Here is a 14,764-nt window from a genome sequence, read left to right on the forward strand (position 1 = left end):
ATATAGAGCTGGAGGATTGGGCTCTGATCTGTTTACTTGTTCATCTCTTGTTCAAAACATTTGCTGAGTGCATTTACATTTAAAACCAGGCTTGCAGTAATAGTCATGATCGCACCCCAGTGGATGTTCCGGGTTGTGTATTTTTAGTTATCCTGGTGTCTAACACACACACATCAATAAAACCAGGAATTCCTGGAAACACGCTGCAGGTCCTTCTTTATCTGGAGATCAAAGGTCTGTTGTATAATTGTACCAGCAGTTAACAGGCTCCTGTGACCTCCATCTGCTATTTTAATGCAGACTTTAACCAACTTATTTTAAATGGGTTTATTGTGGCGGAGCCACCAAGGGTCTCAGAACAATTAGTAATAATCCCTTTAACTACAGTGTAGTGCAGCCGCGGACTGCACCTTTAAACTGCCTGTTAACTGTACTGTATTGTGTTTTCCTGCACTCCACGTGATGACGTCATGACGCCGATCACGTGACCACCAGTGGCGCGAAGAACGCGATGACGTCATGACGTCAGCTTCCAGAATCTTCCAGTAGTCGTCGAGTGCCCAGCAAGCTGAATAGACCTGTGTACCATTTCTCCTGTAGTTTCCCTGTTAACTTCGTTGTTCATTAAAAACTGTTGATTTGATTCATCGAGTCGAATACCTTATTCAGATAGGAACCTCCATTCCTACATTGGTGACCCCGAGCTCGTCGGACAACTTTCGTTGAGGATGAACACGAATGCCGTCGCCCTTAAACTGCCGCAGTTCTGGGAACAGCAGCCAGCAGCGTGGTTTTTCCAGGCAGAAGCACAGTTCGCTCTCCGGGAGGTCACAGCGGATGCGACCCGTTATTATTATGTGGTTGCTGCTCTCGACAGCGCCACGGCCTCGCGGGTCGTCAGCATCCTTGGAAGCCCACCGGAGGAGGGCAAGTACGAAGCGCTTAAAGCCCGTTTGCTACAGGTATTTGATCTTAATAAGTCGGAGCGGGCACGCAAGCTTATTTCCATGCCCGGCCTCGGGGACTCAAAACCGTGAGAGCTGATGAGTCAAATGCTCACGCTGTTGGGCGCGGAACCCCAATGTTTTTTATTCCGTGAGCTTTTCCTCTGCCGGCTACCCGAACCGGTTCAGGCAGCCTTGGCCAACACTGCCATCACAGACGGTGCTGAACTCGCTGCAGAGGCAGACAAGATATTTACTGTTACTCAGCAATGTTGTGCAGCCACGAGGCGCCTATCCCCCACATGAGCGAAGCCCAGCCCTCCCCCAGCAGGATGGTGCACGTACCACGCCTGTTTTGGCGCCAACGCTCGATGCTGCCGGCCTCCTTGCAGTTTCCCTCAAGAAAAAAAAACTCCAACAAGCCCGCGTCCTCCCGGACGGACGACAAGGTCTAAAAAGCACAGCAAGTTAGCTATGGCGGCGGGCTCAGCGGGCAAACTCATTTATGTTACGGATTCCGTTACGGGCCGACGATTCCTGTGCGACACTGGTTCACAGTGCAGCATCCTGCCAGCTTCAAAGCTGGACCTACTTGATATGCCTATCAATTAGTCCAATAAAAGGCGACGAGTTAAGAACGTAACTGAAGGTTTTTATTGGCTAAATAACAGAGCCCACCCTCGTGGGTGATCCGATCCAACAGGGAGGAATACTAGCCAGTCAGCTACCTTTATACCTGGGCAGGTAATGGGCGGAGTCGGAGGTGGTCAGCCCAGGTATAACAGTGCGACAAGAGGCGACCTCGTGTAGTGATGTGACAGTGAGAACAGTGAGAACAATATACAGTGATAACTATAACAGTGGTTTACCACATTCACCCCTTGTTTAGATTAGAGTCCGGCGGGGTGAAGTGTATTACCAGCTCTGGTATGTCAGTCTGTCCGGAGGCTTCGTTAGCCTCTCCGATCGTCGCAGCGGCGGTGTTACATTATCCGGTGTTAAAGCTGGTGTCTGCGTAGTCGGCAAAGGCTCGTGGGGTTCCGGCATGCCGTCTACCTCGGCTGGACTCGGGGGGTTGGGAGGGGGGGGTGAGGGTGCGAGGTCTCGTAAGGAGACAGTGTCCTCCCGTCCGTCTGGGTAAGCCACATAGGCGTACTGGGGGTTGGCGTGCAGGAGGTTCACCTTCTCGACCAGGGGGTCCGTTTTATGGGCCCTCACGTGCTTTCGCAGCAAGACGGGTCCCGGAGAGGTCAGCCAGGTTGGTAGGGTGGTTCCCGTAGTCGACTTCCTGGGGAAGACAAACATTCGGGCATGGGGGGTGGTGTTAATGGCAGTGCAAAGTAGTGACCGGATGGAGTGCAGCGGAATCGGGAGGACCTCTTGCCAGCGGGAGGTTGGGAGGCCCTTAGACTTTAAGGCTAAGAGGGTGGCCTTCCATACCGTCGCGTTCTCTCTTTCCACCTGGCCGTTCCCTCGGGGGTTGTAGCTGGTGGTCCTGCTTGCTGCAATACCCCTCTCCAATAGGAACTGACGGAGTTCCTCGCTCATGAAGGAGGCGCCCCGGTCACTATGTATATAGTTCGGGAACCCGAACAAGGCGAAGAGTTTGTTCAGGCATTTAATGACCGTGTTACTGGTCATGTCTGGGCAGGGGAAGGCAAAGGGGAAACGGGAGTACTCATCAACGATGTTGAGGAAGTACACATTACGGTCGGATGACGGTAGGGGCCCCTTGAAGTCGATGCTCAGACGCTCGAAGGGGCGGGTGGCCTTGATCAGGCTTGCTCTGTCCGGCTTATAGAAGTGCGGTTTGCACTCAGCACAGATCTGGCAGTTCCTGGTCATGGTCCTGACCTCCTCGATGGAGTATGGCAGGTTGCGGGCCTTAATGAAATGGTAGAGTCTGGTGACTCCGGGGTGGCAGAGGTCATTGTGGAGGGTCTGAAGTCTATCACTTTGCGCGCTGGCGCATGTAATGCGTGAAAGAGCATCAGGGGGGTCGTTCAGTTTACCGGGCCGGTACAAGATCTCATAATCATAGGTGGAAAGCTCGATTCTCCACCTCAAGATTTTGTCGTTCTTGATCTTGCCCCTCAGCTTGTTATTAAACATGAAGGCAACCGAGCGTTGGTCGGTGAGGAGGGTAAATCGTTTGCCTGCCAAGTAGTGCCTCCAGCGCCGTACTGCCTCCACAATTGCCTGGGCTTCCTTCTCGACCGACGAGTGTCGGGTCTCGGGGCCCTGTAGGGTCCTTGAGAAGAAGGCTACCGGCCTACCCTCCTGGTTAAGGGTAGCGGCTAGGGCGAAGTCGGATGCATCGCTCTCCACTTGGAAGGGGATTGACTCATCCACTGCGTGCATTGTGGCCTTGGCTATGTCTCCCTTAATGAGGGAGAAGGCCGCGCACGCCTCTTCCGTGAGGGGGAAGGATGTGGTTTTCAGGAGGGGTCTGGCTTTGTCCGCATAATTGGGTACCCATTGGGCATAGTAGGCGAAAAGCCCCAGGGTTCTCCTAAGTGCTTTTGGACAGTGGGGGAGGGGTAGCTCCATGAGGGGGCGCATTCTTTCGGGGTCGGGGCCGATGACTCCGTTCTCTACTACACAGCCAAGGATGGCAAGGCGCGCTGTGTTAAACACGCATTTCTCCTTATTGTAGGTGAGGTTCAGCCGTTGGGCCGTACGGAGGAATTTCTCCAGATTCACGTCGTGGTCCTGCCGGTCGCGGCCGCAGATGGTGACGTTATCTAGGTAGGGGAATGTGGCCTGCAGTCCGTTCTGGTCAACCATCCGGTCCATCTCCCTTTGGAAGACCGAGACCCCGTTGGTGACACCGAAGGGGACCCTAAGGAAGTGGTATAGGCGCCCATTCGCCTCGAAGGCGGTGTACTGGCGGTCCTCGGGGTGGATAGGGAGTTGGTGGTAGGCCGACTTAAGGTCGATGGTCGAGAATACGCGGTATTGTGCAATCTGATTGACCATGTCAGATATGCGGGGAAGGGGGTATGCGTCCAGCTGGGTGTATCTGTTTATGGTCTGGCTGTAGTCGATGACCAGGCGATTTTTATCGCCGGTCTTAACGACCACGACCTGGGCACGCCAGGGGCTGTTGCTCCCCTCGATGATGCCCTCCTTCAGGAGACGCTGCACCTCAGAGCTAATGAAAGCTCTGTCCCCAGCGCTGTACCGCCTGCTCTTGGTAGCGACGGGTTTGCAGTCGGGGGTGAGGTTAGTGAACAGGGAAGGTGGCGGCACCTTGAGGGTGGATAGGCTGCAGGTGTTACGCGGTGGGCGGTTTAACCTTCGCTGGTTGTCGACTGTGAGTGGGGGGAGGGGTCCACCGTATGCTAGGGTTACACTTTGGAGGTGGGATTGGAAGTCCAGCCCTAGTAGGACGGCAGCGCAGAGCTGGGGGAGGACGAGGAGTTTAAAGTTTTTATACTCTGTACCCTTAACCGACAAGGTCACAGCACAGTAGCCGCTAATGTCCGTGGCGTGGGACCTCGATGCCATCGAGATTCGGTTGCGCGTTGGCAGGACAGGGAGGGAGTAGTGGCTCACCGTGTCTGGGTGGATGAAGCTCTCCGTGCTTCCGCTGTCGAACAGGCAGGTCGTGGCGTGGCCGTTTACTTTGATGTCCATCATCGACTTGGACAGGTGGTGTGGGCGGGCTTGATCCAGAGTGACGGAGGCTAGCGTGTAGGTAAGCGAGTCGTTGTCGTCTGCGGGCGAGGCGGTCGTCGGGTCCGGGGGCCCGGTGGCAGTCGGGCGTGGTGTGTAAAATGGCGTCTCCCACGAGGTAGGACAAAATGGCGGAGAAGATGGCTGCCCCCATAACTCACATGAGGCACTATTGGGGTCGGTTGCCTTGATCAAAGATGGCCGCCCCCATGACTCACATGTGGGGATACTGGCCTCAGTTGCCGTGAAAGAAGATGGCCGCCCCCACAGTTCGCATGAGGCACTGCTGGCCTCTGAAGATCCGCTCCTGCAGGCCTTAGAGAAGTGGCCTTTCTTCCTGCAGGTTGTGCAGGTAGAGTTCCTGGCTGGGCAGCGCGACCTCGGGTGCTTCTCCTGGCCGCAAAAGAAGCAGCCGGCGGCCCGATCGCGGGTGCCCGATGTCGGAGCCGGTACCGGGGGTGGCGGGCCCGGTCGGGTCCGGGACGCCGATGCTGAGGTAGGTCCCGGGGGCGGCGCTGCGAAGGGTATTGCGGTAGGGGTCGGGCCCGAGTCCCAGGGTCGCGAGCAGTACCTGGAAAACGCCTCCTGGTCCTGATGGGCCACCTCCAGGGAGAGAGCGAGGGCTTCAGCTTTGTCCAGGTCGAGGTCTTTAGCTTCAAGCAGTCTTTGCCGTGAGTAGTCGGACCGTAGGCCTTTCACAAAGGCATCGCGGATATTATCTTCCGTATTTTCAACAGCCGTCACCGCTTTAAAGTCACAGTTCCTGCCGAGTGCTCTTAGCGCCCGTAAAAATTCAGCTACAGACTCTCCTGGCTGTTGCGGGCGGGATCTTAGGAGGTGCCTGGTGTACATGTAATTTACCGGGCTGCGGTACTGCTGTTTCAGTAGGTTGATAGCGGCCTCGTACGTAGTCGTGTCCTGTATGAGTGCGTATACTCTCGGGCTCGCTTGGGCGTTCAGAAGTCTTAGTTTGGATCTCTGCGGGGCGCCGGATTCTTCCAGGTAGGATTCGAAGCAGTCCAGCCAGTGTTTGAAGTTGAGGGCTGCGTTTGGTGCCTGTGGGTTTAGATCCAGGTATGGTGGTTTCAAGGCTTGCAGCCAAGCCGGCTGGTGTGGCCCGTTGTCTGGAGGCTGCTGTTGCTGTGCTGCTGGGTGAGCTCCTTGCTGTTGCTGTTCATTATCAGACATCTTTAAAATTTAGTCAATAAAATTGATATGCCTATCAATTAGTCCAATAAAAGGCGACGAGTTAAGAACGTAACTGAAGGTTTTTATTGGCTAAATAACAGAGCCCACCCTCGTGGGTGATCCGATCCAACAGGGAGGAATACTAGCCAGTCAGCTACCTTTATACCTGGGCAGGTAATGGGCGGAGTCGGAGGTGGTCAGCCCAGGTATAACAGTGCGACAAGAGGCGACCTCGTGTAGTGATGTGACAGTGAGAACAGTGAGAACAATATACAGTGATAACTATAACAGTGGTTTACCACACTACTCTCCGGCGGCCAGGGGCCTTCCCTCGTGGCAATAAATGGCGCTGCCATGCGTACGTTCAGGAAACGGACGGTAAACTTAACCTTCGCCGGTCAGCGTTTTGTCTGCGACTTTATTACAGCTAAGGTCTCACAGGCCATCCTGGGGGCTGATTTTTTCTGCGCCAACGGCCTGCTGGTCGACGTCCAACACTGCCGACTCATTAATGCCTCCACTTTCCACGCAGTGCCCTGCCACCGCAGCACCGCCGTGTCCTGGTCGGTGGCCTGTGCGGTTCCGTCGCAAGACAGGTTTATGCGCCTGCTCGGCGAATTCCTGGAGCTCACCAGGCCCACTTTTTTGGCTGCAAGCACACGGCACGGGGTGGAGCACCGTATCTCCATGACCAGAGCACCCGTTTATGCTCGGGCGCGGCGATTAGAAGCCGGCAAGCTGGCAGCCGCAAAGGCTGAGTTCCAGACCATGGAGCGCCTCGGGATCATCCGGCATTTGGACAGCCCTTGGTCCTCCCCACTGCATATAGTCCCCAAACCAGGCGGCGGATGGCGACCTTGCGGGGATTACAGATGCTTAAATGACGCCACGACACCGGACAGGTACCCGATTCCCCACATCCAAGATTTTTCGGCACATCTGGCTGGCAACGCTATATTTTCTAAAGTGGATCTCGTTCGTGGATATCACCAAGTTCCCAAAACGGCAGTCATCACTCCGTTCGGCCTTTTTGAGTTCCTCCGCATGCCATTTGGTCTGAAAAACGCAGCTCAAGCATTCCAGCGTTTGATGGACTCTGTATTACGGGACCTGCCCTTCATTTTTGTATATTTAGACGACATCCTAATAGCCAGTAAGGATACGACAGCTCACATGGCCCATTTACGTACACTTTTCGCCCGACTCAGCCAACACGGCCTTATTGTCAATCCGGCCAAATGCACGTTCGGAGTATCCAGCATTGATTTCCTGGGACACAGGATTACCCCAGAAGGCGCCGTCCCGCTAGCCACCAAGGTAGAGGCAGTTACCGCATTCCCGCGGCCTCGCATGGTCAAACCCCTGCAAGAGTTCTTGGGGATGGTAAATTTTTATCATCGTTTTGTCCCCGAGGCGGCCCGGTTAATGCAACCTCTGTACGAAGCACTAAAGGGAAAGTCGGGCAAGGATGTTCTCACTTGGACACCGCAAATGGACCAGGCGTTCTGCAATACCAAGGCGGCGTTGGCGGATGCAACCATGCTAGCACACCCACTCCCGGGCGCGACTGTTGCCCTCACTACGGATGCCTCCGACTACGCCATAGGAGCAGTTCAAGAGCAGTGGGTCGACGGGGGTTGGCAGCCGTTAGCCTTTTTCAGCCGCCAACTGCGCAAGAATGAGCGAAAGTATAGCACTTTTGACAGAGAGTTGCTAGCCCTGTTTTTGGCCATCTGGCATTTCTGTTTCCTCCTAGAAGGCCGTCCGTTCACTGCATTCGTGGACCACAAGCCGCTCACCTTTGCCATGGCCAAAACGGCAGAACCTTGGTCAGCTTGGCAGCAGCGCCACCTCACGTTTATATCCGAATTCACGACGGATTTGCGGCACGTGTCAGGCAAGGATAATCTCGTGGCAGATTGCCTTTCCCGGGTTCCAGTCCAGGCAGTCCACCTGGGCATCGATTTCGTCGGACTGGCAGAGGATCAACTGGCAGACCCAGAGGTACAAGCGTTTAGGACCACGCCTTCCAGTTGGCAGGTTGCAGACGTGCCGTTTCAAGCGGCAGGAACCATGCTCTTGTGCGACACATCCATGGGAGTGCCCCGGCCCATTGTGCCGGTCGAATGGCGCAAGAAAGTATTCCAGGCAATCCACGGGTTATCTCACCCGGGGATGTGGGCTTCTCAACGGCTACTGTCCCGCAAATTCGTTTGGAAAGGCATGCATTTGGACGTCCGGGACTGGACAAACAATTGCGTCGATTGTCAAAAATCCAAAGTCCACCATCACGTCAAGGCTCCAGTGGCCACCTTCCCGGTGCCTGAGCGCCATTTTGACCACGTTCACGTGGATTTAGTAGGTCCCCTTCCCGGGTCACGTGGATTCACACACCTCCTGACGGTGGTAGACCGGACCACCAGGTGGCCAGAGGCGATTCCCTTGGCCGTTACCACCGCAGCAGACGTCGCCAGGGCATTTCTTTCATCATGGGTGGCTCGGTTCGGGGTGCCATCGGACATCTCCTCGGACCGCGGTCCGCAATTCACATCAGAGCTGTGGAACGCAGTGGCACAAGGCCTGGGTACCAAGCTGCACCGTACTACCGCGTACCATCCGCAGGCGAATGGTCTGTGCGAAAGGTTCCATCGGTCTCTCAAAGCGTCCCTCCGTGCCAGCTTGAGGGGACCCAACTGGGTGGACAGGCTCCCATGGGTGATGCTAGTCCTCCGGACAGCAACAAAGGAGGATCTTCAGTCTTCATCGGCTGAGCTGGTTTATGGCCAGACACTCAGGGTGCCAGGTGATTTTCTCCCTCCACACACCGAACCATGGTCCGCAGCTCAACAGCTCCTACTTCATCAGGAGGCGGCTAGGAATTTCCTGCCCATCCCAACCTCGCAGCATAAGCTGCAGAGGCCTCACGTCCCGACAGAGCTCATGAGTTCGGACTATGTCTTTATTCGAAAGGACAGTCACAGAGACCCACTCAAGCCGCCGTATACTGGACCTTTTCGTGTCATCTCATCGGGGGAAAAGTTTTTCACAGTCGAAGTCGGTGGAAAGTCTGATACCGTCTCTATCGACCGGCTCAAACCAGCCCACCTGGATCGGAGTGAGCCTGTCGTGGCTGCCCAACCGCCTCGCCGCGGCCGACCGCCGTTGGCCGCCAGGCCAGCCGTGCACCAGCCCGCTGTCGAACAGCCCGATTCGGCCTCAGACGCGCCTGCACTTCTGCCTACCATTTCTGCCCCGCCCGAGACGCTACTTCTGCCGCAATCTGGCACTGGTTCTTCTACTAACGCCCCGTTTCCACTGCCTGAGTTTCGTCGCCGTTCGGCCAGGATCATTAAACCTCCTACTCGGTTGACAATGTCCGTTAAAGTGGATTCTGGGGGGGCGCCTGTGGCGGAGCCACCAAGGGTCTCAGAACAATTAGTAATAATCCCTTTAACTACAGTGTAGTGCAGCCGCGGACTGCACCTTTAAACTGCCTGTTAACTGTACTGTATTGTGTTTACCTGCACTCCACGTGATGACGTCATGACGCCGATCACGTGACCACCAGTAGCGCGAAGAACGCGATGACGTCATGACGTCAGCTTCCAGAATCTTCCAGTAGTCATCGAGTGCCCAGCAAGCTGAATAGACCTGTGTACCGTTTCTCCTGTAGTTTCCCTGTTAACTTCGTTGTTCATTAAAAACTGTTGATTTGATTCATCGAGTCGAATACCTTATTCAGATAGGAACCTCCATTCCTACATTATTTTAAATGAATTAATGCCTGCCTTAAAATGTTGGACTCAGGACTGTCCCACAAACTCGTTAAATGTTCATGGAATAATTACCAGTCATTTTTAGACTGGAAACTTAAACCTGTTTCACTTTCAGTCAGGAACAGATCGCAGTTTGACTCCAATCTCTGATTTGACAGCACGCTTCCAGCATTCAACATTGTTATTCCTGACTCTAAACACAGTTGTAAAGGAGCCTTCTGTTCCGTGCCTTGGAGATCTGAACCATGGAAGAGAGCGGCTGGGACACATTTCTCACACACCTCAAGATTACCCACATGGCGACTTTGCTGTCAGTGAAGAGAGTCGAGAAAGACCAAAGTGCCGTTTGCCCCTCTCAGTGTGGCCCTGAAGGACTGTGTCCAGGCTGAAGTTCTGTTCCCGCCGTACGATCCTCCCCCAGATTGTCCTTTCTGAGCTCCAGCCAGGTGATGCTAAACACTCAGATGGGAAAGATGAAAATCTACAACAACGTGTTTAAAACAAAGCTGATTTATTTGACATATATCCAGAATATTAAACTCCAGCCCAGTTACAGGAGTTATTAACACCAGCAGAAACCCCAACTGTCAGAATGAATATGGTTCAGTCCTGGATGTGATTAACAGCAGCAATAACAACAGAATCCAACCCCTGTAGTCACTTGTGAACTCGCTGGTGTCTCAACATGCTGGATAAATGAGTGAATCCTTTCCCACACACGGAGCAGGTGAACGCCCTCTTCCTGGAGTGAATTCGCTGGTGTATCAGCAGGCTGGATGACACAGTGAATCCTTTCCCACACACGGAGCAGGAGAACGGCCTCTCCCCAGTGTGAAGTCGATGGTGTATCACCAAATCCTTTTTGTATTTAAAGCTCTTCTCACAATCAGAGCATTGAAAAGCTCAATCACCAGTGTGAACAAGTTGGTGTTCAGTGAGGTGGGATAATTGAGTGAATCCCTTCCCACATACAGAGCAGGTGAATGGCCTCTCTCCAGTGTGAACTCGCTGGTGTGCTAGTAAATCCCTTTTGCTTTTAAAGCTCTTCTCACAGTCAGAGCATTGAAAAGGTCTGTCATCAGAGTGAACAAGTCGGTGTTCAGTGAGGTGGGATGATCGAGTGAATCCCTTCCCACACTCAGAGCAGGTGAATGGCCTCTCCCCGGTGTGAGTGCTTTGATGTGCCTGCAGATCCTTTTTGCATTTAAATCTCTTATCACAGTAAGAACATTTCAAAGGTCTCTTATTGGTGTGAACAAGTTTGTGTTTAGTGAAGTTGGATGACTCAGAGAATCCCTTCCCACACTCAGGGCAGGTGAACGGCCTCTCCCCAGTGTGAACTCGCTGGTGTGTCACCAGGTGGAATGAACGAGTGAATCTCTTCCGACAGACGGAGCAGGTGAACGGCCTCTTCCTGGAGTGAGTGCGTTGGTGTACAGTGAGTTCAGATGATAGCCTGAACCCAGTCCCGCACTGAGAGCACCTGAACGGTCTCTCGTCAGTGTGAACACACTGATGACACGAGAGGTCCTTGGATCTTTTATAACACTTCCCGCAGTCCGAGCATTTAAAAGATCCCTTTTCAGTGTGAACTCGCTGATGACATGTCAGGTCCTTGGATCTTTTATAGCACTTCCCACAGCCCGAGCATTTAAATAATCTCGCCTTAGTGTGAACTCGCTGATGACACGTCAGGTCCTTGGATCTTTTACAACACTTCCCACAGTCCGAGCATTTAAAAGATCTCTCGTCAGTGTGAACTCGCTGATGACACATCAGGTCCTTGGATCTTTTGTAACACTTCCCGCAGTCCGAGCATTTAAAAGATCTCTTGTCAGTGTGAACTCGCTGATGACACGTCAGGTCCTTGGATCTCTTGTAACACTTCCCGCAGTCCAAGCATTTAAATGATCTCGCGTTAGTGTGAACTCGCTGATGACAATTCAGGTCCTTGGATCTTTTATAACACTTCCCGCAGGCTGAGCATTTAAAAGATCTCTCGTCAGTGTGAACACATTGATGACACGTCAGGTCCTCAGAACTTTTATAACACTTCCCACAGTCCGAGCATTTAAAAGATCTCTCGTCAGTGTGAACACATTGATGGCACGTCAGGTCCTCAGAACTTTTATAACACTTCCCACAGTCCGAGCATTTAAAAGATCTCTTGTCAGTGTGAACACACTGATGGCACATCAGGTCCTCGGAACTTTTATAACACTTCCCGCAGTCGGAGCATTTAAAAGATCTCTCGTCAGTGTGAACACACTGATGGCACATCAGGTCCTCAGAACTTTTATAACAGTTCCCACATTCCGAGCATTTAAAAGATCTCTCGTCAGTGTGAACACATTCATGACACGTCAGGTCCTCAGAACTTTTATAACACTTCCCACAGTCCGAGCATTTAAAAGATCTCTCGTCAGTGTGAACACACTGATGACACGTCAGGTCCTCAGAACTTTTATAACACTTCCCACAGTCCGAGCATCTAAAACATCTCTCGTCAGTGTAAATACACTGATGGCACGTCAGGTCCTCAGAACTTTTATAACACTTCCCACAGCCCGAGCATTTAAAAGATCTCTCATCAGTGTGAACACGCTGATGGCACATCAGGTCCTCGTTACTTTTATAGCACTTCCCACAGTCTGAGCATTTAAAAGATCTCTCGTCAGTGTGAACACACTGATGGCACATCAGGTCCTCAGAATTTTTATAGCACTTCCCACAGTCCGAGCATTTAAAAGATCTCTCGTCAGTGTGAAAACATCAATGACACGTCAGGTCCTCGGAACTTTTATAACACTTCCCACAGTCCGAGCATTTAAAAGATCTCTCATCAGTGTGAACTCACTGATGGCACCTCAGGTCCTCTGAACTTTTATAACACTTCCCGCAGTCCAAGAATTTAAAAGATCTCTCGTCAGTGTGAACACACTGATGGCACATCAGGTCCTTGGAACTTTTATAACACTTCCCGCAGTCCGAGCATTTAAAAGATCTCTCATCAGTGTGAACACGCTGATGGCACGTCAGATCCTCGGAACTTTTATAGCACTTCCCACAGTCCGAGCATTTAAAAGATCTCTCGTCAGTGTAAACACGCTGATGGCATATTAGGTCCTCGGAACTTTTATAACACTTCCCACAGTCCGAGCATTTAAAAGATCTCTCGTCAGTGTGCACACACTGATGAAACGTCAGGTCCTCGGAACTTTTATAGCACTTCCCACAGTCCGAGCATTTAAATGATCTCTCGTCAGTGTGCACACACTGATGAAACGTCAGGTCCTCGGAACCTTTATAGCACTTCCCACAGTCCGAGCATTTAAATGATCTCTCGTCAGTGTGAACACACTGATGACACGTCAGGTCCTCAGAACTTTTATAACACTTCCCACAGCCCGAGCATTTAAAAGATCTCTCATCAGTGTAAACACACTGATGGCACGTCAGGTCCTTGGAACTTTTATAACACTTCCCACAGTCCGAGCATTTAAAAGATCTCTCGTCAGTGTAAACACACTGATGGCACGTCAGGTCCTCAGAACTTTTATAACACGTCCCACAGTCCGGGCATTTAAATGATCTCTCGTCAGTGTGAACACAGCCCCGAGACCGGAGAAGCAGCGGACCTGCGCGGGAGCAGCCCGAGGCGGGAGAGGTACTTAAGGAACAGTCAGAGGCACCGAGGTCCACAGCCCCAAGACCGGAGAAGCAGCGGACCTGCGCGGGAGCAGCCCGAGGCGGGAGAGGTACTTAAGGAGCAGTCAGAGGCACCGAGGCCCACAGCCCCGAGACCGGAGAAGCAGCGGACCTGCGCGGCAGCAGCCCGAGGCGGGAGAGGTACTTAAGGAGCAGTCAGAGGCACCAAGGCCCACAGCCCCGAGACCGGAGAAGCAGCGGACCTGCGCGGGAGCAGCCCGAGGCAGGAGAGGTACTTAAGGAGCAGTCAGAGGCACCGAGGCCCACAGCCCCGAGCCCGGAGAAGCAGCGGACCTGCAGGGGAGCAGCCCGAGGCGGCTGAGTATAAGAGGGAGCAGTCAGAGGCATACCAATCCAGGTTCTGGGAGAGAGGTAAAAAGTAGTCCAAGTGTGACGTCAGCAGGAAGCAGGTAAGTGATTGGTTGGTGAGTATTTCTCTCTTTTCAATACAAGCTTGAATTCTGTGGTGTTAAATTTCTAGGGTCTCTGTGGTGTAGTGGGGACAGTTGGTAAATAAAGCGCCCTAGAGTACACCTGTAACTGGGGTATTGAATACATTTTAAAATTAATTAAAGGAGTAAGTCATGGCAGGAGAGTTCAGACCCGTGTTCTGCTCCTCTTGCTCCATGTGGGAAGTCAGGGACGCTGCCAGTGTCCCTGACGACCATGTGTGCGGGAAATGCATCCAGCTGCAGCTACTTGTAGACCGCATTGCGGCGCTCGAGCTGCGGGTGGATGAATTTTGGAGCATGCGCGATGCTGAGAGGGTCGTGGATAGCATGTTTAGCGAGTTGTTCACGCCTCAGGGTAGGGCTGCACAGGCAGAAAGAAAGTGGGTGACCATCAGGCGGAGCAACAGAGGCAGGCAGGAAGTGCAGGGAACCCCTGCGGACATCCCCCTTTCAAACAGGTATACCAAGTTGGATACTGTTGAGGGGGATGACTCACCAGGGGAAGGCAGCAGCAGCCAGCTTCCTGGCACCAGGGACGCTTCTGCTGCTCAGGAAGGGAAGAAAAAGAGTGGGAGAGCAATAGTGGTAGGGGATTCTATCGTAAGGGGAACAGATAGGCGTTTCTGTGGCCGCAAACGTGACTCCAGGATGGTTTGTTGCCTCCCTGGGGCCAGGGTCATGGATGTCACTGAGCGGCTACAGGGCATTCTTAAGGGGGAGGGGGAGCAGGCAGAGGTCATGGTCCACATTGGGACCAACGGCATAGGTAGGAAGGGGGATGAGGTCCTGCATCAAGAATTTAGGGAGCTAGGTAACAGATTAAAGGGCAGGACCTCAAAGGTTGTAATCTCTGGATTACTCCCAGTGCCACGTGCTAGTGAGTATAGGAATAAGAGGATAGTGCAGATGAATGTGTGGCTAAAGAGTTGGTGCAGGAGGGAGGGTTTTAGTTTCCTGGATCACTGGGCCTGCTTCTGGGAAAGGTGGGACTTGTACAAGTCGGACGGGTTGCACCTGA

At 53.0% G+C, this 14,764-nt stretch overlaps 1 pseudogene; it reads right to left on the reverse strand.

The window, feature by feature from the left end:
• LOC147119189 (uncharacterized) overlaps positions 1 to 14,764 on the reverse strand; it is a 41,247-nt pseudogene that overhangs the window by 18,866 nt on the left and 7,617 nt on the right.

Source organism: Somniosus microcephalus, chromosome 4 (genome assembly GCF_052327205.1).
Source record: "Somniosus microcephalus isolate GS21.2 chromosome 4, FLI_Smic_1.0, whole genome shotgun sequence".
In the NCBI taxonomy this organism is placed as follows: Eukaryota; Metazoa; Chordata; class Chondrichthyes; order Squaliformes; family Somniosidae; genus Somniosus; species Somniosus microcephalus.